The sequence below is a fragment of the Littorina saxatilis genome, linkage group LG11 (genome assembly GCF_037325665.1).
Source record: "Littorina saxatilis isolate snail1 linkage group LG11, US_GU_Lsax_2.0, whole genome shotgun sequence".
Lineage (NCBI taxonomy): Eukaryota > Metazoa > Mollusca > Gastropoda > Littorinimorpha > Littorinidae > Littorina > Littorina saxatilis.
In genome coordinates this window covers 18166698-18190429 of record NC_090255.1, presented here as the reverse complement: position 1 = coordinate 18190429, position 23732 = coordinate 18166698, and the positions used below count along the sequence as shown (strand labels likewise).

At 42.0% G+C, this 23732-nt stretch overlaps 1 protein-coding gene and 1 long non-coding RNA gene across 4 annotated transcripts in view; one reads left to right on the top strand and one right to left on the bottom strand.

The window, feature by feature from the left end:
- The window catches only part of LOC138979919 (uncharacterized), a 138856-nt gene that overhangs the window by 92399 nt on the left and 22725 nt on the right, over nucleotides 1–23732 (bottom strand). The window contains exon 2 of one of the 3 annotated variants that reach the window (XM_070352695.1): nucleotides 9591–9728. The exons of 1 other annotated variant lie outside the window; for it this stretch is intronic. The gene's annotated coding sequence lies outside the window, so the exon portion shown is untranslated. Of the gene's footprint in view, nucleotides 1–9590; nucleotides 9863–23732 lie in introns of those variants that run through there. One more of the 3 variants, XM_070352694.1, reaches the window with a different exon arrangement.
- On the top strand, nucleotides 10128–13414 carry LOC138979930 (uncharacterized). The gene is made up of 3 exons (XR_011460179.1): nucleotides 10128–10403; nucleotides 12416–12743; nucleotides 13072–13414. It is a non-coding gene; the product is annotated as an uncharacterized lncRNA (long non-coding RNA).

Below are 23732 nucleotides of genomic sequence, written 5' to 3'. Positions count from 1 at the left end.
GGTGTGGGGGCGCGCGTTGTCGTGCTGGAAAACCCAGTTTCCATGGGCTTGAAAAAAGGGCAGCACATGAGGGTGCAGCACCTGGTCCATATAGCGCTGCGCTGTTACGCCGTTGCCGGGTCCAGGACCCAGGCCTTGGAAGATGACGGGACCTAGCACCTGGTTGTGGCCGATGGCGCCCTACAACATGAGGCTGGGCCCACCCCAGGCGTTGTTCTCCACGACACAGTTGTCAGCATAGCGGTAACCACTTCTTCTCCATACCCGAACGCGCCCGTCGGCATGGTCAATGCAGAAACGGCTTTCATCGCTGAAAAGCACGTTCTGCCAGCGAACATTGTTCCAATTGAGGTGGCCTTGCGCCCAATGCAGGCGTGCCTGTCTATGGCGCACGGTGATGACGGGTCCCATGGCTGGACGGCAGTTCCTCAGCCCCCTCAATGACCTACCACAGTCTGTGAAATCAACGGTACGACTTTTCGCAGACGACTGCCTACTATACAGAGAGATACGCACCTTCCAGGACCACCTTACTCTCCAAGAGGACCTCAGACAACTGGAGCAGTGGGCACATAAATGGGGGATGAAATTCAACGCAAAGAAGTGCTACATCCTTAGTTCAAAGCCCACTTCCAACTTCTTCTACAACCTTGATGGAACAATCCTCAAGCAAGTTGACAAGAGCCCCTATCTCGGTGTCCAAATCTCATCCGACCTAAAGTGGTCACCACATGTGACGACCACCAGCAACAGAGCATCATCAACTCTTGGATTCCTCCGCCGAAATCTACGGAACTGCCCACAGACCTGCAGACGCACAGCATACATTGCCCTGGTACGATCAACCCTAGAGTATGCTGCAGTTGTATGGGATCCCCACCTGAAGCAAGACATCGAACGACTGGAGCGCGTACAACACAGAGCAGCCAGGTTCATCACCAAGGACTATAAGTCTAGAGAGCCTGGCTCTGTCACCAAGATGCTAAAGGACCTCGAGCTCACAACACTCCAAGAACGACGGCGCCAACATAGACTCACAACACTGTTCAAAATATCCACAGGGCAGATACCAGCACTCCCCCCCGAAAACTTCATCACCCCTGCAAAACAGACCCGCAGGAGGGTGAAGCCAACACAGTTTAGCGACTACAGTTCCAACAATGTGATCGAGAGGCAGGCCATCAACAACTCTAAAGGCCTAATCATACCACACTGCCGAACTGAACTGTTCAGACACTCATTTTTTGTAAAGACAGCTCAGGAGTGGAACCATCTAAGCGAGGAGGTGATAGGCTGCACATCAGCAAAAGCCTTTTCTACTGCCGTAGGAAACCTCCCTCCTCCCCCCTCCTCTTTTTAGGCCGCTGCGCCCACCAGTCCCGTCGCATATATAGCCAACTTGGCTCCTGCGACGTACTATACCAGAACCAGAACCAGAACCCCCTGAAGCGCAGTCGCCGGCTGGCCGTTTGCCAAGAAATGGGTGTCTGGTGTGTCCCTATAACAGTTCTGGCTGTTTCTGCAGCTGTTCTGAAGGGATGTGCAACATGGCTGCGGAAAATGTGCCGATCTTGCCTTGTCGTCGTCACTCGGGGTCTGCCGCTTCGCTCGGCATCAGCAGTAAAGCCAGTCATCACAAACCGCTGCAGGAGACGATAAATGGTGGATATGTGACATTGGAAAGTCGCAGCCACGGCTTCCGGCGTGTCCCCAGCCTCCAGACGTCCAATGGCTCTCTCGCGTTCAGCAGAAGTGGCATGGTGATAGCGTCGAATGAGGGACTGATGAAACCTGTAACTTTGTGCCATTTCTATCCTCTAGTGACAGTAAACACCACTCACTGATCAGCTTTTGTGCTTTTCTTGCACGTGCAGCTGAACTGCACAAGAACAATGTTTCAGCTAACTCGGGCTTTACGTGGATTGCAAGTGCGCTGATGCGGTAAAATTCACAATACACCTTCCTCCGTCATCGGTCTTGATATACTGGCTGCCAAAAATAACGCAACTTTTGTTAATCCAGAAAAAAATTATTTGTAAAATAAATAATATTTTTCGCGTTTCTTTTGGACGTCAGTATATTATGCAATGCGTTCAATGCAACAGTGTTGTAATGTCAACACTATATTTTGTATGATTGAACTGTTTTCCCTTTTGTAGTGTGTGTAACAAAATAGTATTTATGTTTTCTTATTATTAATAATATTATGTGCATCTGTAGGCTTATAAAGTGTTTGTATAAGGGACATGACAGGATGTAAGATTAGGTTCTGCCTAAAACCTCTATAATACGCGCTGTGCGCGCTGAACCGATTTTTTTTCTTTCGGGATCCACTACCAGTAACTCTTCCTTATCTTCTCCAGTGTTTTCAGCCGCGATTATCTCCCTTCCTCCGTGTGGCGTCAATCCATATTCCCGTTACTACGTTACTATTTTTAGAAGGTCACTGCACGTTACTATATTTAGAAGGTCTCCAGTGTTTTGCGCGTTTATCTCCTTTCCTTCGTGCGCCGGCGAAGCCGGTGTGTGGCGGGTCCCAGGCACAGCCTGGCATTTGGCTCTACTTCTTCCCGGCGAAGCCGGTACCCGGCGAAGCGGGTAATAATCTAGTAATGCAATATGTAGCCGTATGAGGGTTCCAGTGTGTGAGTTGAACATGGCCGGGTGCTAGAGTGCTGCATGAATGAGTAAGTGCATGTGGAGCTGTATGGCTGGGTGAATTGTGGGTTGCGTACGTCCGAGGGGCACATGTAGCCTGTGTGTCTGAAGTAGTGGGTATGTTGCGTAAGGGTGTGCTGATATTGAACTTCAGTTGTGTTTTGTAAATGTCTATGTATCAGTATATTATGTCTTGCCACACACATGCCAAATTTCCTTGTATTGATGAGGACAATAAAACTTCTTGTATCGTGTATCTTGTATCAACCATCCCAGTCTCCCCTTGTCTCCACGTGGGGAACATCAATATCCTACAATATTGCTATTTCATATGTTACGTGGATTTCCATTGGTCAATTGGGCAAAACTGAGCTCAGTGCAAAAGTGATATCGACGACATTTCCGTCGATATCAGTTTTGATATCGACGACCTCTTTATTGCTTCCCCACTTCAAAAACAAAAACACCTAAATTTAAAAACAAACAAATATATATGAAAATGTAATGATCCCAGAATTTAGTTGAGCAAGTGACTAAAGACTTTTTGAAAGAAAAGACATTTTGAAATACTGAAAAGTACAAGAAAAGAGTGAACAAAAAGAAATAATAATCAGAGGGAGGGATATGGAACAGCCAAAACTGAGACAAATACTTTTGTAATTTCTTTACAGTAAATACAAAATGTCCAGAGAATTAGCAATATAGGCCTATCTAAAATTGACTGACTGTGTGATGATAGCCTATCTTCTGCTATTGGTCTGTTTCGACAGTGATATCAAAATCTCGACCTCCGGTCTCGATTTTGATGTGACTGAGATAGAATGCGGGAATACGTCACTGTTTAACGACGTGTAAATGGTGCAGAAAAAAGAGAAAGAGAGAGGAAAGGGATAGGGAGGGAAAACGGTTATCAGTATAACTCTGAAGACAACTTAGGGCGAGGCACGTAATCCCTTTCCTCTCTACATTGTGGTCGATAAAACCACAATTTGGCTTCCCTTACTCAGGTAAGCTCGTCATAATTTGTAAAGCCGAGCGGTCTTAGCTTCACATTAACTATAACTGTCTGTGTCTGTGTCTTAGATGTTATACGTGTTTGAAGGTCATTTGTCAGGATGGCAATCACACGACAGGACAAACAGACACACAGAATAGAAACTCAAGAAGAGGCGGGTATAGTTCAAAATTGTATTGAATCAAAACAAATCATAAAAACAACTCAATACAATGTGTAGGTTCTTTTCAGAAAGTATATCTGTACATTGGTTCACTCTATTCCTGTAATTTTCCTACTACTTAAAATTATATTCTAAGTCCTAAAATGGTTGAAAATTTGGGCATGACCCGTAGGTACCCTTAGCAAAATACGCTACTGAAAGCAATATCCTATGTCCTAAAATGGCCGAAAATTTGGGCAGAGGTTCGGGGCCTGAGTAAAAATAAAATAAAAGAGTAAAGCGACGCCACTTTACTCGCCGTGTGGTAACCTGGGACCGCGGAACGTTTGTTTTTAACCCTGTCAGTTCAGTCCACAGGGCGGAGTCCGGTATACCATTTAGACACTTAAGCCAGGTTGGTTGCCAAAACTCCGGAGGACAATTTAGAGATAACAACAAATACTTCTCAGTACTCAGGTTTGGACTCTTCCACAACCATTCCCAAAGAAGCAATGCTGTAACCCTAAGTGGTGGGGAGTCCGGTATACCATTTAGTCTTTCTTAGTCTCTCTCTCTCTCTCTTTCTTAGTCTCTCTCTCTCTTAGTCTCTCTCTCTCTCTCTTTCTTAGTCTCTCTCTCTTTCTTAGTCTCTCTCTCTCTCTCTTTCTTAGTCTCTCTCTCTTTCTCTCTCTCTTTCTTAGTCTCTCTCTCTCTTTCTTAGTCTCTCTCTCTTTCTTAGTCTCTCTCTCTCTCTCTCTCTCTCTCTCTCTCTTTCTTAGTCTCTCAGTCTCTCCTTCCCCCTCTCCCTCCTCCTCTCCCTCCCCTGCAAGAAGTCGGCGAAGGGAGAAACTCGATGCACCCACTGAAGTAGCGCTGCCGGTGGGTTTCCCTGAACCCACCCCGTCGTCAGAGAAATAAACGGTAAAAACCCTCTTTCAAATGTATGGGTTCAGACAAACCCGCATCGTCGTTAGAGAAATAAACGGTAAAAACCCTCTTTCAAATGTATGGGTTCAGACAAACCCGCATCGTCGGGCGTGTGTAGTCAAAAGCGGCATCCGGCAAAGGTTAACTTTATTTTATCATATTCTGTGTGTGTATGAGTGCAGTGCTAGCAGGAACATTTATAATTGCTGTGCATCGAACGCTTATAACATTTCGCAGAATTTTTTGAATTCCGATTTACTACTTCTCACTTGACTTTTCCGTTAAGTTAGATAGTTACTGAAATCGTAACTTGTTTGCTTCACTTTTTGCTCTTTTGTGCATTATTTTTTATCCGTGTTTGTTTATTGATTTAATCTCTGTTTAATTTGTTCTCAGATTTTTGGTTGTTGTTAATAATTTGTTTATTATAATTATTATGAATTCAAACGTGTCAAAACACACTCTCCAGGTTGGACATCTTAATGTCTATCATCTCGTTAACAAAGTGCCTGATATATGCGTGCTGCTAAACCAAAGCTCACAGCCAGTTCATGTTTTTGGGATGAGCGAAACACGGCTCGACTCGAGAATTGCCGATAACTTGATTTACATTTCCCAATACTCTGTTTTGCGACGCGACAGCGCAAGGAAGAATCAGACAGGCATTGCAGTCTATATTCATGAATCAATTTCTGAATTTGCAACACGAAGAACTGATTTAGAGGACGACAATATTGAGTGCATTTGGATTGAAGTAAAAAACTGTAAAACCTCGCCTCTGCTCATAGGTTATATATATCGTAACCCTGCCGAAACGTTCGATTTGGTCAGAATATTTCATTCAGATGATGGATAAAGTCAAATCACGCAATAAAGATATTGTATTGCTTGGAGATTTTAATATTAAATCAACAATTTTAATATGGAATTCAACAACAACTTTATTAGGTCTTCATCAACTGGTTCTGAACCCAACAAGAATAACAGACACAACTGCAACTCTTATTGATCACATATATACTGATAATAAGAAGATTGTTTCAAATGTGTATGTGTCCAATTCCAGTATCAGCGATCATATGCCTATTTTTTGTTCGGTCTCTATGCGCTTGCCTAAATCAGGACCAAAAGGCCACACGACCATAGAATACAGAAGTTTTAGACATTTTGATGAGTCTGCATTTTTTCGTGATCCTAGTGAAGCTCCATTTCAGAGCGTTTTTGATTTCAGTCTTGCAGATGATGCTTTTAATCACTTGTATAGCATTTTAAGCACCATTTTAGATAAGCACGTGCCCCTGCGTCAGCATAGAGTAAAACATGCCAGACTTCCACCTTGGTTAACATCAGATATTATAGAGGCGATGGCTCTGAGAGATTATTTCAAGGAAAATAAGATGACAGACGAATATAAACAGCAGAGGAATGAGGTGTTAAACCGTGTGAGACAATCAAAAACTGTTTACTTTGTTAAATTGATTTCCGATAAGAAAGATACTGCAACAATTTGGCGGGCAGTAAATGAAATCCTTGATAAATCTAGGAAAAAGTCAACTGCTAATCTAACAAAACTATCTGCGGAAGAATTTAATAATCATTTTATATCTTTAGCGGATAAATTGAAGGCTTCTGTGGCAGAACCATATTCTCCGGATACAGATAACTGTTTTGAAAAATTGGACGAATACTGTCAGCGGAACAGAATAAACAATGAAGCGTTTATCATTCCTCCGATTGCAGTTCATGAGGTCGGAACATTTATTGAAAACCTGGAGAATAAAAAGTCCATGGGTCCTGATAAAATACCCGTGAAGTTATTGAAGCTTTCTCTACCGTATATTGTGGATTCGCTCACGTTCGTATATAACCTTAGTATTGAGCAGAACTTTTTTCCGTCCAAATTGAAAAGCGCCAAAGTCATACCCCTTCCCAAATGTAAAGATCTCTCAGACCCAAGTAATTTTAGACCCATTTCTTTGCTGCCTGTTTTGTCAAAACCATTAGAACGGCATGTGCACAAGCATCTTCTTGCTTACATGGAATAACAAAATTTGTTCCATCAGTTTCAATCCGGTTTTCGGTCCAAGCTCTTGCGTCTCTCTGTGAAGCTTGGCTGTCAGCAATGAACAAGTCTGAAGTTACAGGAGCATTGTTTTTGGATTTTAAGAAAGCATTTGACTTAGTCGACCATTCCATATTGTTGAAAAAATTACACTATTATTCGAGAAACGATTCGGTCTGTGACTTCTTTAAATCGTATCTTGCTGACCGGACACAATATGTCACTCTACAATGCCAGAATTCTTCTACTGCACTAGTAAAACATGGCGTCCCTCAAGGGTCTGTATTAGGACCTATTCTCTTTCGTATTTACGTTAATGATTTGCCTTTACATGTATCGGATGATAAAGTCAAATGCGAGTTTTTTTGCAGACGATTTGTCTATTCATACCAGTAACACCTCGTTGGAATCAGTAAATTCTTCCCTGAAGAACACTTTGGACGAAGTTGCGAAATGGTGCACATCAAATGCCATGATACTGCACCCAGAAAAAACTAAAAGCATTGTTGTTACCACAAGACAAAATCATCAGATAAGTCCTCTTAAATTACAACTGTCCTTAGGTACAACTCAAATACAGCAAGTTAAAGAACATCGCATACTTGGTGTAACTGTCGATGAAGAAATGAAATGGCAAACACACATAAGCAACCTCTGCAAAGTGTTATCAAGGAATTTGTATTTGTTGTCAAAACTCAAACATTATGCGAAGTCTGAAACATTAAAAATGTTCGTTCATGCTCATATAATGCCTCATATTAATTTTGCTTCGACATTGTGGGATGGCTGTGCAGTGATGTTCACTTATTGAAACTCAATTCTTTGTACCGTCGTGCTGCAAAACTTATCCTGTATGAATCGCACATGTCTACAGAAATGAAGTTAAACAGCCTTAATTTCCTTCCCCTAAAAACCCACCTTGCATACAATAAGGCTGTCTTTATGTATAAATTAGTTCATGGTGATGTGCCCAGTTATGTGCAATCCTATTTTACACATGTTACGAAGAGGTATGGGTCTCAAAATTTACTTCCTCCAATTCCTCGTATAGATCTTTATAAATCCAGCTTATCTTTTTCAGGATCATCTCTGTGGAATTCTTTGCCAATAGAAATCAAACGATCCGCATCCTTAAAGGCCTTTAAAAGGCAGTTGCACACACATTTGATCACACTATAAACTGCCCCTGATGTTTAGTTTCCATTGTGTACTCGGATAATGTATGCAATGCTCTTAAGTGGGTTTTTTTGGGTTTTTTTAAATATTGTATATGTAGTTAATCTGAATGTGTAATCCCATTAAAACTCATAAAATTCTTCTTTTTTTTCAACCAGACGTGCAGAAAATAAATTTCTTTGGACGGGCGCATTGGCCGAGTTGATAAGATATCGGCCTCCAATGGTTAGATTGTTTAGAGATGTTATAGCGTGTACAATGTCACAGTATGTACGCCACAGTCTCTGTTCCGGTAGCATACACGCAGTTCGACGCGTTATCGCTTTCATTTCCCAAAACTAAACGAAAGAAAAATTGGGCGGAAATTGAAAAAGATAATCACCTGTTCCTTTCTTTAGGAAATCTAAACATCCGAAACCCTCTGGCATGTGAGTGTGAGCAGTTGTAGGCAGCACACCATGCTTCTCCGTGAATTGTTGTTGGGGGTGGCCAGGCCCTTTGTCGCGAAGCAACCGGCCAAGGCAGTCTCCTATATATATACCGTCCGCGTGGTGGCACCACAAGGCTTATCGGTCTCATTTGTTTGCACGATTGCTTCAAATTCGATTTGCCTATAAGCTTAGCAGAAGTGGGATGATGTACATATAGATGTCAAAGCCTATCGCCTCCAATTTCAAAAGAAGTAATTCAAGAAATTCGAACAAATCAATTATCCTAACCTCTCGAATCGACCTGTACAAGTCCAGTATATCATATTCTGGCTCCCTTATGTGGAATTCTAAATCTGATTTAATCAAATGGAAAATCAGTATAAAAAATATGACAAATAAATGATTTTGGCTGGCCAGAATCTTTTAACCACAACCGCGTAGACTGATCACGGTAAAAGAAACCGTGTTATTGATTTAAACCTGAAAACAAAACCGTCTGGGGGATATACTCTGGAAGAATTTACATGCACATTTTCAGAAATATCTGCCCTGTAGTTTTCTGGATATCACTCTAAACACACGCATACACATACACCATCAACTCCCTCTCGATTCCCAGTTTTCCGGAATACACAAGGTCAAGGTCAAATATTGACAAAATGTGAACATCAACAGCGTAGCTGATTTCGACTTATGGTCTGATTTTTGTTGTTGAAATCATTTCGCAGATCGAAAATAACTCAGCTTAAACTTAATGCGGGGATAACCATCATTTGCACGCTATTTACAACGAATAGGGAAATAGCAAATGGGAAAATGTAATGGAGGCTTTATGAGATACACTGTACAGCTGTACAAAAAATGAAAGAAATAAATAAGTTTGAATAATTTTTATCTCGTAACATAAACAGCAGGAAAGGAACTATTAAAATAATTTCAAAACTGGGTGGGTTTTTTTTTATTCATTCGCACGCTTTTTTCAACGAACTGGAAAATAGCAAATGGGAAAATGTAATGAGGTTTTATGAGATTCAGAGTACATACAGCTGTTTACAAAAAATGACAGAGAAAGGAATACAGAATAGGTTTGAATAACTTTCATCTCATGACAAAGAGCAAACGAAAGGATCTATATTGGGGCAAAACGTGTTTTGAAAATTCTACAGAAAATCCGCTTACCGTCGCAGCACAGCGCAGCACAGACGTACGTTTGTGAATCCACCCTTTTCTGAAGTGACGCGTTAGTCTGAATCTATGCTTTTAGGCCCCCGTCACACAGCTCTACGTCCTTACGAAGACCATGCCGATCACTCCGATCTGAAAAAGTTATCAAATCGGGGCATATTGCCGTCAAAATCCAGCACATGGCAAATTTAAACAAGAACGCTGAGGTGTGATTAACCATTCAGTCAAATCGATTGCACGCTAAAATACGCCAGTTTTCCTTTTGCCTTCTAAACAGAGAGAGAGAGAGAGAGAGAGAGAGAGAGAGAGGGGGAGGGTGCACCGAGAATGGAAGGGCGCTGGTTCTGAGCGACGCTTACACACGCACTCGTCACGAGGTGGGCGGGGCCTATGTCTTAGATGTCACTTGTGATGGACGGTCGTCTTTTCTTATGGTTTATATTGTAATAGTAGTAGTCTTGAGAGCACACAGGCCCCGCCCACTTTGATCCCGACCCGCTCGTGACGAGTGCCTGTGGACGCTTAGTTCTCGAGATAGGTGTGACCACATGACGTCATTTATACTTTCGTCATCGAAGATCTTTCGTATTTCAATCAGTGTCATTTCCCAGTTCTGTGTTCTGCGGTCGTTTTGACTGATTTGACAAGTTGAGAAAACCAATGACATTTTATTTTTGCGAAGCAACTGAATATGACAAGAAAAGAAAGCGTGTGCACAGAAGTATGTTTGGGTCCAGCAAGACTTTATGACCAACGATTTCTCCCTTGGAAGAAAATGAAGATGTCTGCTTTTCGTCTGCTTAGAAGGTAGGGAGATTTTACAGCGCACACGGTAAATTGCAAGTCGTAATGGACAAGAATGTTGTTATTCTTCTTTCTTCGAAGTACCGTAGATTTTTTCTTGTACATATTTTCGAGCTGTGCATTGTTATATTATGGGAAAAGCACGTTTGAACGCAAATTCGCAAAGAAATTTTGATCATTTGCTCCGGAACTGCAACATCGATTTGCCATAACAACAAATTCTGGCTCAATATGCGGGAACAGTCTAGTAGCGTCATATTTTTTTAATGGATTTGGAAGAATTCCTCATAATTTACATAGCACTCCGGCCCTGTTCTTTTTTTCGTCACACCCAAAACCGTTATTTGTTTTGGGCGACGCAGCATTAAGAGAGAGAGAGAATTGAATTGAATTGAATTGAATTGAATTGAATTGAATTGAATTGAAATTTATTTTACGAGGGTGACAGAATAAGCAATGTATACATGCTTCTTTTCATCCGGCCCTCGCCCATTGAGGGGTAACAAACAAGAAGAAATAAAAGATAAGTTTAACAATAGTACAAATGACATATTTACCATAATTAACATGTCAAGCAACCAATAAGACATTTTAAGATGCATTAGGATTCTTTAGCAATGTTTGAAAATTATATATAACAGGGAAATATGTGTTTGTAGAGAGGGAGAGAGAGAGAGAGAGAGAGAGAGAGTCAGAGACAGAGACAGAGACACAGAGAGAGAGACTCTAAGCTTGCCGTGACTGACTGTCTTTGTAACCGAGACCAAGACTTTGCCAACACAAATGAAGATACTGGACAATGACGCTACGAACAGATGACGAATGACATGACGTCAATATATACTTACGTATGTCAAGACGTGATGAGGCCAGATGAATCAAAGTTTCGACAGCCCAGACGAGAAGGGTCCTCGATAGCTCAAATAAAATCTACTTTTGTCCGCTGTTTTTAAGGACCCCTTTTAAGTTTGCTTTTTGAAAAATACCTTATGACACGACTCGAGTGGCAAAGAACATACCCTGCAATTCCAGTCTCAGTCGGTGAAGCCGTTTCGGAGGCTTTTATCATTATACCCACAGACAAACAGACAGACACACAGAAACCAGCTTGATAAGTTAGATACACAGGAGCTTGTATCCAACCGCTGGTCGATCATTATTTACTCCTGCATGCTTACCCTTACTACTACTATTCACTACTAGTGAATAGTAGTTGTAAGGTACAGTAAGGATGAAGGAGTAAATAATGATCGACCGGCGCTTTGATAAAAGCTCCTGTGGTTAGATACAGGTTTTATGAAGCATAATTACCTTTCAAAGATTTTCTTCATTGTAAGCATATTTTCATCGACAAACACCATAAACTGTATACTTTTTGGAATCAGCTAATGATAAGGAACAGAGAAAGGATAATAAACAATAAAGAAAGTTGCTATTTAACGGGTTTTTTCATTTTAAGCCAATTTTTAAATCAAACACAACAAAACTATATATTTTCGGATACAGGAGGCATTACATAATACGATGGTGTCACTTTGTGACTCAAATATCGACTTTTAAGAAATCGACAAATTTGGCTAACTTTGAGTGAACATTTCATAAACAAATTGTTAAGATACCAAGCTGAAATGCAATTCCATAGTCCGCACTTAGTCGAAGATCATAAAGCGAAAATTTCCAACAAATTGATGAAAAACTGTAGCCGTGAAAGTGCCGCCTCAACTTTTACAAACTGTCAAATATGACGTCATCAAATAGCCCTATTAAAAATAGGAGAAAAGCGACACAAGAAAATGCCCTCAGAAATGTATGCATCAATTGTCAAGAAAATCTGTCGGGTAGTTTCTGAGAAATGCTTGTCACACACACACGCACACACGCACACACACACATACATCGGCAGACAGACCTCACTCTCCGTCAATGTTAAGACATTCAGTCATTACTTGACTGAATGTAAAAAACGACATCACGACTGTACTGCGCCACGACCCTGCTGCGCTTGTTTTGTGCAGTTCAAAATAAGCATTGCGAGAGCGTGCAGCTTCCCGACCTAGCAGATCCCACCCCGACCAAACCACGCTCATAGAGATCCTCCACGTTTGGCCCATGATTGGCCACGCTCTCTGACACTTTTCCATCGTAGTAGATGCGGCGTCTATGTGTGGCTGGGGTCTTGGACCTAATATGGATGGACACGCAACTCGCTCAGCCAGCCAGCGCTGCGAGACTTACAGCGCACAGCGAACTCCACAGAACTGAAGACCGCAAGGTCACCCTCTGTGGTTACTTCCGGTTCGTCTGTTTTCAACATGGAGGAGACATGTGGAGCGAATTTTCATGGTAAGTAAAACAGATAATTGTTCGAACAGTTATAATTGTGTCCATCTTGTGAGGTCTGTAGTACATTTTCGTGTATCTCAGACACGCTTTGCAGTAAAAATAATTGATATTCATCCACTTTAGTCTCGAAACGAAGCACTTTGGTGAAGCAACCTATACCCGCCAATTTCGTTCTGCTGAGTGAATGAAATTGAAAAGCCACTTTGCTTTGGTTTGGACGGAGGTTCAAAAAGTTAAGTTTGGATATATATGTATTCTGCTTTTTGCAATCTTGTTCGTTATAAGACAGTTCAAACAGTTGTTGACTTTTATTTGGCTTAATTTTCAGGATGAAGATGAATTGTTGGAGTTTGAGACTACTGCTCCTCCAAGTGCAAAGCCAAAGGACACAAGAGCAGCATCTTCCAGTACAAACCACAATGTGATACCTAACTAGTATATTCTCCAATTTCAGCTAATCATGGTGCTTTTTAGCTTTGTAGTTTTATGTGAAATAGCTAGTCATCTTCAGGGAGACAATTTGTGAAACATATTTTCTTCTGAATAATATGACATGGACTGTAACTTTCTTGTTTGAGTTCAAGCTTAGTTGTTCTGAATGATTGTTCTTTGGTTTCTATCAATATGTGGAGAAAAGAATAAGAAGCAAGAAGAAAAATAAAGCAATCAGAAACCAGTGCAAACACTGCCCTGAGTTGGTTTGAAAGTGAATGTGACTGAATAACCAACAGACAATATGCAAAAGGAAAACCATGAGACAATTTCGAGGATGACTTGTGAATTTTATTGATGAAAAATGCCACAGCAAACACAGACACAAACACAACAAACACAGACACAAACACAACAAACACAGACACAAACACAGCAAACACAGACACAAACACAGCAAACACAGACACAAACACAGCAAACACAGACACAAACACAGCAAACACAGACACAAACACAACAAACACAGACACAAACACAACAAACACAGACACAAACACAACAAACACAGACACAAACACAGCAAACACAGACACAAACACAACAAACACAGACACAAACACAGCAAACACAGACACAAACACAACAAACACAGACACAAACACAACAAACACAGACACAAACACAACAAACACAGACACAAACACAGCAAACACAGACACAAACACAGCAAACACAGACACAAACACAACAAACACAGACACAAACACAACAAACACAGACACAAACACAGCAAACACAGACACAAACACAGCAAACACAGACACAAACACAGCAAACACAGACACAAACACAACAAACACAGACACAAACACAACAAACACAAACACAACAAACACAGACACAAACACAGCAAACACAGACACAAACACAACAAACACAGACACAAACACAACAAACACAGACACAAACACAAACAAACACAGACACAAACACAACAAACACAGACACAAACACAACAAACACAGACACAAACACAGCAAACACAGACACAAACACAACAAACACAGACACAAACACAACAAACACAGACACAAACACAACAAACACAGACACAAACACAACAAACACAGACACAAACACAACAAACACAGACACAAACACAACAAACACAGACACAAACACAACAAACACAGACACAAACACAGCAAACACAGACACAAACACAGACACAAACACAGCAAACACAGACACAAACACAACAAACACAGACACAAACACAGCAAACACAGACACAAACACAGACACAAACACAACAAACACAGACACAAACACAGCAAACACAGACACAAACACAGCAAACACAGACACAAACACAGACACAAACACAACAAACACAGACACAAACACAGCAAACACAGACACAAACACAACAAACACAGACACAAACACAGCAAACACAGACACAAACACAACAAACACAGACACAAACACAACAAACACAGACACAAACACAGCAAACACAGACACAAACACAGCAAACACAGACACAAACACAGCAAACACAGACACAAACACAAGCAAACACAGACACAAACACAGCAAACACAGACACAAACACAGCAAACACAGACACAAACACAGCAAACACAGACACAAACACAGACACAGACACAACAAACACAGACACAAACACAACAAACACACACACAAACACAGCAAACACAGACACAAACACAACAAACACAGACACAAACACAGCAAACACAGACACAAACACAGCAAACACAGACACAAACACAGCAAACACAGACACAAACACAGCAAACACAGACACAAACACAGACACAAACACAGACACAAACACAGACACAAACACAGACACACACAGAGACACAGACACAGACACAGACACAGACACAAACACAACAAACACAGACACAAACACAGCAAACACAGACACAAACACAGCAAACACAGACACAAACACAGCAAACACAGACACAAACACAGACAAACACAGACACAAACACAACAAACACAGACACAAACACAAACACAAACACAGACACAAACACAAACTCACAGACACAAACACAGACCAACACAAACACTCACACTCACACACACCCCCCCACACACACACACACACACTCCCTCCCCACACACACACGACACACACACACCACTCCCCCCCCACACACACACAACGACACACACACGCTCGCACCCACAACCACACACTACCGCTATCACAAACAACAACAGCAAAAACAACAACAACAAACAGTGAATGTCGGACTGAATGTCACTCATTTTGGTCGACTCTTGAAGAAATTGTGGGTTTCATAGACGGCTGGCAGCAAAACTGAACACAGTGTTTTAAACTGTATGCATTTTCCTACCGACGTATGCAAAGGTATTTGTCAGATGGTTAAAAACAAGACCAAAAATTCGCAATTTCAACAGGCAAGGTAAACTTTCAAACACACCAGCCATTACAACGTGACCAACCGGAAGTACCGACAGAGTTCCACTGGCTCATTGGCCGCTCGGTTCACTCGTGGCTCAAGGTCAGGCAGTTGCGTGTCCATCCATATCAGGTCCAAGCTGGGGTGTAACAAACTCGCCGAGAAAAAGCGGAAAAACAAGTCAAGAGCCGTTACGGATCAACAGCTATGAAACTGGGTCGATTTGCGATTCCTAAACGCCCCACTGAACGACTGACGTGACATGTCGCTTCGGTCTTTTCCGGAGGAACACCGCGTGTACATAATACACACTTCGATCGCGTAGCACTGCCATTGCACATTTTCGCAACGTAAACCGTGCCACTGTTTCATTCATCTTGGTGTGTTAAATCTGAAAGCAATATAACACACCGGTGACACTGTGACGGTTCCCCTACGCTTTGTGTTCGGTGCCCTGACCCTTTGTGTTCGGTTCCCACTCGGTTCCCACACGCCAAAATTCGCGGACAAGATCGAGGTACTGTCACCCAAAACATCCATTTATGGTAGTATTACGCAATGTTGCTCTCTGAGAATGGTCTTGTTAGATCTGTGAGTGTTTACACTACATGCCTAGGTGCTGTTGGATTGAAGGTTTTTGATATTTTAGCCGTTATTAGGTAGAATGCCTTTCACTTTACTGCAAAACTGCATAATTCGTAGCATCGGCAAGAAATATCCTACCAAAAAATGCCTGCTTGGAACTGTCGTTGGTCCAGCAAAAAGTTCAACATGTCTGTAGCAGACAGCCCAAGTTTCAAGATTGTAGGGCCATCCAAACAGCCGTAATAATAAAAACAACAAAAGTAGTCAGTGAAATTGGCTGTGTTCGGTCCCCCCACACTTTTGTGACGTAGGCGTGACGGTTCCCATAATTCATTGTGTCGGTCCCCACTTTCTGTGTCGGACCCCACTTTCGACCTAATTTCTCTGTGACGGACCCCACAACCAGCCTATTTTGTGTCGGTCCCCACACCTTCTTGGATTTATGACTTGCCGGTTACTTGTATCATTGTATTCATTGAATCTAATTGTCTCGGAGTTATTTTTCAGCAAAAACCGGCAAGGCAGCACCTTTTGTGATACCAAGTAAGTCAGATGACATCAGTATGTGTGTGTGTGTGTGTGTGTGAGAGAGAGAGAGAGAGAGAGAGAGAGAGAGAGAGAGACAGAGAGAGAGAGAGAGAGAGAGAGAGAGAGAGAGAGACTAACTTTATTAGTTTATGCCACAAGTATGTGTCTTTATCCACGCTTGTTGTAAGAGGCAACTTTTCCCAGCTCCTTGTGTTCATGACTGCTTTCTCTTAAAATTAATTACTTTATGACAGTCAGAATACAATGGAACAAGGCTACATAAACCCTGACAGCCTACGACAATGGCCCGACTAAAGCTCAACACCGCGCCAATAAATTCAGCATTGGGCCAATGTTGGGCCATGATTGCTCCATTTTCGTAGGCTATCAGGGTCAAAGATACATATTGGTAAACTAGTAAAATACATGTTCAGCATCATCAGCAATACCACAAAAGGATTAAAAAAATCCTATTAGCTGTATGTCAGCGGCACAATGCAACCAGAACCAGCGTTTATGTGGAGTGATCGGGTGCTGGTCACTACCGCGAGCGTCACTACCGCGAGTACCACTACCGCGTCTCACACTAAAGTTGTGTTTCCGTACCCGCGACAGCGTTTTTCCAGCGGCGCGACGAAAATCAAGCACATAGAAAATGACCAGGAGTGTTTCCACACGCGCGACGCGTTAGCGGCGCGACAAGCGGCAAGCGACGCGATTTTTTTGAAAGGGTCCTGGAGCGATTTTTTCGCGTTGTCGCGCGGCAACGCGGGAGTTTACAGATTTTACCGCATGTTTAAAACGCAAGTACGGAAACACGTCACGCGTTTGCACGCGTTTGCGCGCGTTTTCTTTTGTCGCTGCCGCTGTCGCGGGTACGGAAACAGAACTTACCGCGAGTACGACACTACCGCGAGTACGACACTACCGCGAGTATAACACTACCGCGTGTCACACTACCGCGAGTATAACATTACCGCGTGTCATTTTATGACTTCCATGGCTGAAAGCAAAGGTTGAAATGTTTCCTTGAAATATAAAACAAAAAGGCCTGGTCTGTTCTCTGAACACTAATTCAATGTTTGTCATGCTAACCAAGAACTCAAAACGATCAGAACACACTATCAGAATACATATAGAATGGGTTGCTTCCAATCAAAGTTAGAACACAAACTCACAAGAAGTAAGTTTGCATGCGTTCTCTCTACGGTTATGGTACTCGCGGTTGTGGTACGCGCAGTAGTGTGACACGCGGCAGTGTTATACTCGCGGTAGTGTCGTACTCGCGGTAGTGTGACACGCGGTAGTGTTACACGCGGTAGTGTCGTACTCGCGGTAGTGTGACACGCGGTAGTGACGCTCGCGGTAGTGACGCATAACCGGAGTGATCTGGAAAGGTGTCAATCTCTCTCTCTCTCTCTCTCTCTCTCTCTCTCTCTCTCTCTCTCTCTCTCACTCTCACTCTCTCTCTCTCTCTCTCACTCTCACTCTCTCTCTCTCTCTCTCTCTCTCACACACACACACACACACACACACACACACACACACACACACACACACACACACACCCACACACACATACTGATGTCATCTGACTTACTTGGTATCACAAAAGGTGCTGCCTTGCCGGTTTTTGCTGAAAAATAACTCCGAGACAATTAGATTCAATGAATACAATGATACAAGTAACCGGCAAGTCATAAATCCAAGAAGGTGTGGGGACCGACACAAAATAGGCTGGTTGTGGGGTCCGTCACAGAGAAATTAGGTCGAAAGTGGGGTCCGACACAGAAAGTGGGGACCGACACAATGAATTATGGGAACCGTCACGCCTACGTCACAAAAGTGTGGGGGGACCGAACACAGCCAATTTCACTGACTACTTTTGTTGTTTTTATTATTACGGCTGTTTGGATGGCCCTACAATCTTGAAACTTGGGCTGTCTGCTACAGACATGTTGAACTTTTTGCTGGACCAACGACAGTTCCAAGCAGGCATTTTTTGGAAGGATATTTCTTGCCGATGCTACGAATTATGCAGTTTTGCAGTAAAGTGGAAGGCATTCTACCTAATAACGGCTAAAATATCAAAAACCTTCAATCCAACAGCACCTAGGCATGTAGTGTAAACACTCACAGATCTAACAAGACCATTCTCAGAGAGCAACATTGCGTAATACTACCATAAATGGATGTTTTGGGTGACAGTACCTCGATCTTGTCCGCGAATTTTGGCGTGTGGGAACCGAGTGGGAACCGAACACAAAGGGTCAGGGCACCGAACACAAAGCGTAGGGGAACCGTCACAGTGTCACCGGTGTGTATAAGTGAACGAACAATTGAAAACATATCACGTTACTAAACTGTAGCTCAGTGTTTCGGTGTGACGTGGAAGTGTTCAAATATCTGCTGTATCAGGCAAGCCGATTTTGTTTCACCTGAACGACTGCGAGAGGCGAGCGCAAACCGTTGTGTTGTTCAGAAATGGTGTTCCCTTTAATATTTTAGTGGACATTTAACTTCAAATGCAACCTTTGTTAGCCGTAGAGTTGGTAACAGAACCTTCATGCGCGAGAAACGCCACATACGACGGAGTAACCCTGAAATGCCTTCACTTTTGTAGCCCTTTCTGTCAGTTGCTGTCGTAGCCTAGTGCTCCAGCTTGAAGGTCGGCTGACTCGGGTTCGACTCCCTTCCTGGTTACAGTTTTTCTTGTTTGCTTTATTTTTGTCATCTATTTTGTGTCCTTATCAGTCTTTTCAACCCTGATGCATTCCGTTTATTTTTTGTATTTATTTTTGTATTTTTTTTTAAACCATTTCCCCCAAAGCGGTTTAGCACGGTGGTATGTTATGATGAAAACCCGATTACACAAAGCTCACATGTGCACAGTCTGCAAACTAAACGGCGTGGGCTCACCGTATTAGTCACTAACAAGCACACATATTAAACCGCAGCGCAAAGCATAAACATTAGTACAACTTGAAGAAATCAATATAGTTACCAGAAACAAAACCGTGCTTCGCACCGAACAGTTCGACAGTGACTGACCTACTGACCGAACCGCACCTCTCGCTTGTGACAGTCGCTCATGATACAACCATTCTTTTGCCGAGTCTGAAATTGATCTTCATAAAACTATGTGTAAGCGTAACAAAAGAAATAACTAATTTCTTTCATATTGCCTGAATAATAACTGTATTAACTGATAATCAAGGTGGCATCGCCGAATGACTGCAAGTCACAACGCGATCGAAGTGGCACGCAGTGTTCCTCCGGAAAAGGCCGAAGCGGCTGTGACGTCAGTCGTTCAGTGGGGCGTTTAGGAATCGCAAATTCCCCTGGACGTTGGTCACTAAGAACAGGGTCAGACGAATGAAACTTCATCATGATGTACTGTCTTTTTACAATGTTTCAATATTTGACTATACGAATTCCAAAAGACTCGGAATTGAGACAAGTGTGTGTGTGTGTGTGTGTGTTCGTGTTCGTGGTTCTGTGTGTGTGTGTGTGTGTGTGTGTGTGTGTGAGTGTGAGTGTGTGTATGTGTGTGTGAGTGTGTGTGTGTGTGTGTGTATGAGATTTGTGTGAGTCAATGTGTGTCTCTGTGTGTGTGTGTGTGTGTGTGTGTGTGTGTGTGTGTGTGTGTGTGTGTGTGTGTGTGTGTGTGTGTGTGTGTGTGTGTGTGAATGTATGTTCTTTGCTAACAATGTCCCTTAGAAATACTTTGAATGCAAATTATAATGTTGTATCGAGAAATGGTGGCCGTGGATACATTTCACAGAAATAAGAAAAGAAAACAATGGCGAAGAGGTAAAACAAAAAAGTAAACTGGCATCCAAGGCAGATTGTTTGGTTGTTTGGTGTTTGCATGGCGATTTGTATGAGCTCTTTACTCGTAAATAGTTGCTAAACTGCAGTTAACTGTTTCGTTGACTCTTATAGCACAAGCAATCGCAATCGAATTTTACCCCCTCATGTTCGACACCATACCACCCTCCTCCTGCCCCCCCCCCCCCTTTCCCGCCTAACCCCTTTCCGTCGCCCAGCATTACAGCGCATACCTTCAGCTGAAAGGGAAAGGAGGTCAGGGGGGGGGGGGGGGGTTATAAATGTGTCTGTGTATGGTTAGATGGGTGTGTCTGTGCGTGCATCAATTCATTTTTTAAAACTGTTTAAAGCTGTTTTGACACATTTCCCGGGTGCTTCCCGACGCTCTTTGTTACAGCCCATTAAATACAACTCTTCTTTTCACTTGCACGATAACCTTATGTCACACGTGTACAGTTGTGAACACTCTCTGTGTCTTGTTCGCCTCGTTTCTTTGAGCGGCCCATAGTTTCAGGGAGAGAAGCGGTTGGTTGGGTAACAGCCCAAAAGCGGCGCTAACATGTTGTATGGAATGAAAGATTTGGGCGCACCTGGGTGCCAAGAGGTCAATTTTCATTCGTATTCCGTTGCATTTTGTAAAGAAAAAGCTAGTCAGGCCTTGATGTGGTCTGGGCCCGTATGCATGAGGAGGAAGTCAGCAACACTGGAAGTAGAGGCCTCTTTTGGAAGTGGGAACTCCTGAAGTTTAACTTTCCAACTGTTCACTATGCATGAACGCCGGAGTGGTGACTTCGAGAGTATTCGGTCAAGGTCGCGAAAATTGGGGGAATCCTAACTAGTACGCATGCGTTTGTTAACGGTAAGCTTGCCACCAGAAGAAACAAATCTCATCGCGAGTTCAAAAAGGCGAACGTTGAGCGTGCTGTAGTACTAACAGCGTTATGGCTGTTGTTTTTTTGAATGGTTAAACGAAAGGGTCGGTTCTAACCTGTGATGATTGTCTTGGAATCGAATGACTGTCTATGACAAATGACTTTGTTGGCTTGAATGTTAGGAGAAGAGTAAATGATTATGTTGAACTTTTTTTTTTTTTGGGGTTTTTTATTTTATCTCAGCTGCTTGCTTCAACCCTTTTTTTTTCTTCTTTTTTTTTGCGGGGAGAATCCCTCTTCATTGATCTTTTTTACTTTTCTTTTTTTCTGCTTGTTATATTAATTTTTCTACTTTAAATGTACCTATATCGTTAACAATAATATTTCTAAATGTATTTTAAGCACGCCCAAAAAACTTCATAACATTTTTAATAATCATATTATATTTACAAATCAGTTTATCCTCAATGCATTTCCAAGTGAACATAATTTTGGGGCACCAAAAAAAAAAATCAGTATTATCAATTTCGTTCTCACAATAAGTACAACAATTACTGTATGTTGTACTTGTGTTTAATAATTTTATATCGGTAAAACTCTTTGTTGGACAAACATAGATTGGTTAAAGGGAAACTTTGGGTTTCTGGTAAAGTTTAAAAGGAAGAACATTGTGCAGTAGACCGTAAATTACTAAGTTTAGTGACTTGATCCTTATTTATTGGGGAAATGTCTGCCAAGAAGTTTAGAAAAGACAATACTGTTCATCGGTGTTTTAATTTGTTTTCCCTCGTTAATTTTTGATTACGATGGCGATGCATGGTTATGTACAATCAAAAGTCAAGATTCAATTTTTTTTTGAAAGCATAGGACAGTTTCTTTACGCGATTAAAAAAAATTAACACAGAGGCAAAAACCGGTTGTTGCAGTCTGAATGCAATTGAGGTGTAGAAAAAGGTTAATTAAAAAATAAAAAATTAAATGTGTAGCTCCCAGCGGCACTTGAACCCAGAGCGTCGGATTGCAATTCCGAATCCGTTACCACTGCACTATGCTACTCGTCTAGAAAATGCACTATGCAAGGATGTGTTATCAGTTATTCAGTCGTGGTAGTTTGAAAGCTCACCATCTTCGCCGAATGACTCGAGCACGTTTTTTTCGGTCAGTAAATGACCGTACTGTCGGTTTTGAGCCCCGCTGTTTCAAGCTTTTCACCCAAATTAAACAAGAATGTCACAGTTCGTGTCTATGGTGCAAGGTAGCCGACCGTCTCATTGTAGCCAAGTAAGGACAGTTGCTCGATTGACGCATTTCACGTCTTCAATATTGTGTCTGAGCTCATTTCCCAATGAGCTGCCTTTAAAACCGGAATGTCATGCAATTGTAGCATGCGTTGGAGGTTTTTTTTAGATGGGTAAGGACCTTTTAGATGCGATATCGTCGTATAAATGATGAAATTAACTTTGAAAGTGGGAACTTCGAAAGCAAAGTTGCCAGCTACTCGGTATGCACGAGCTAACTTGAACGCCGAAGTAGTGGCTTCGAGAGTCTTGAGGTCAAGGTCGAGGAAATTGGGGGAATCCCAATTTGTGCGCATGCGTTTGTAAATGGTAGGCTTGGCGACCAGAAGAAACAAATATCATCGCAAGTTCGTAAATGGGCGAACGTTGATCGCGCTGTAGCTTTTACTATAGTTGTTGTTTTTGACTGGTTGAACGAAATGGTCTGTTCAAAGCTGTGATGATTGTCTTGAAATTGAATGACTGTCTGTAATAATGATTTTGTCGATCAGAATGTTGGGGAGAATAAAAATTTTTTTATTTATGTGGTAGCGAAGTCGGTTTTGTTGAACCTCTTTTTTTTACATTTAGTCAAGTTTTGTTTTGTTTTGTTATGATTGTGTATCGGTAAAACTGTTTGGTTAGAGCAAAAGTTTTGGGCTACTGGTCAATTTAAAAAGGCAGAACTCAACTTTTTGGGGGAATCAAGATATAAGGTGTAGTGAAAAGAAGATAAGTTCAGTAACGTTCATATTAATTGGGAAAATGTGTGTCCAAATGTTTACAAAGGATAAATTGTTGTACTTAGGTGTTAGTAAATTATGTTTGTCCTCGTTAATTGTGAACAGGATGTATGTTTATGTAAAATTGAAAGTCAAGATTGGATTTGTTTATCCTACGCGCGTGTGTGCATGTGTGTTAGACATAGAACACTTTATTATCTCAATTTCGAGAAACTAGGGTGTGGTGAATCACAACAAACAACATAAAACG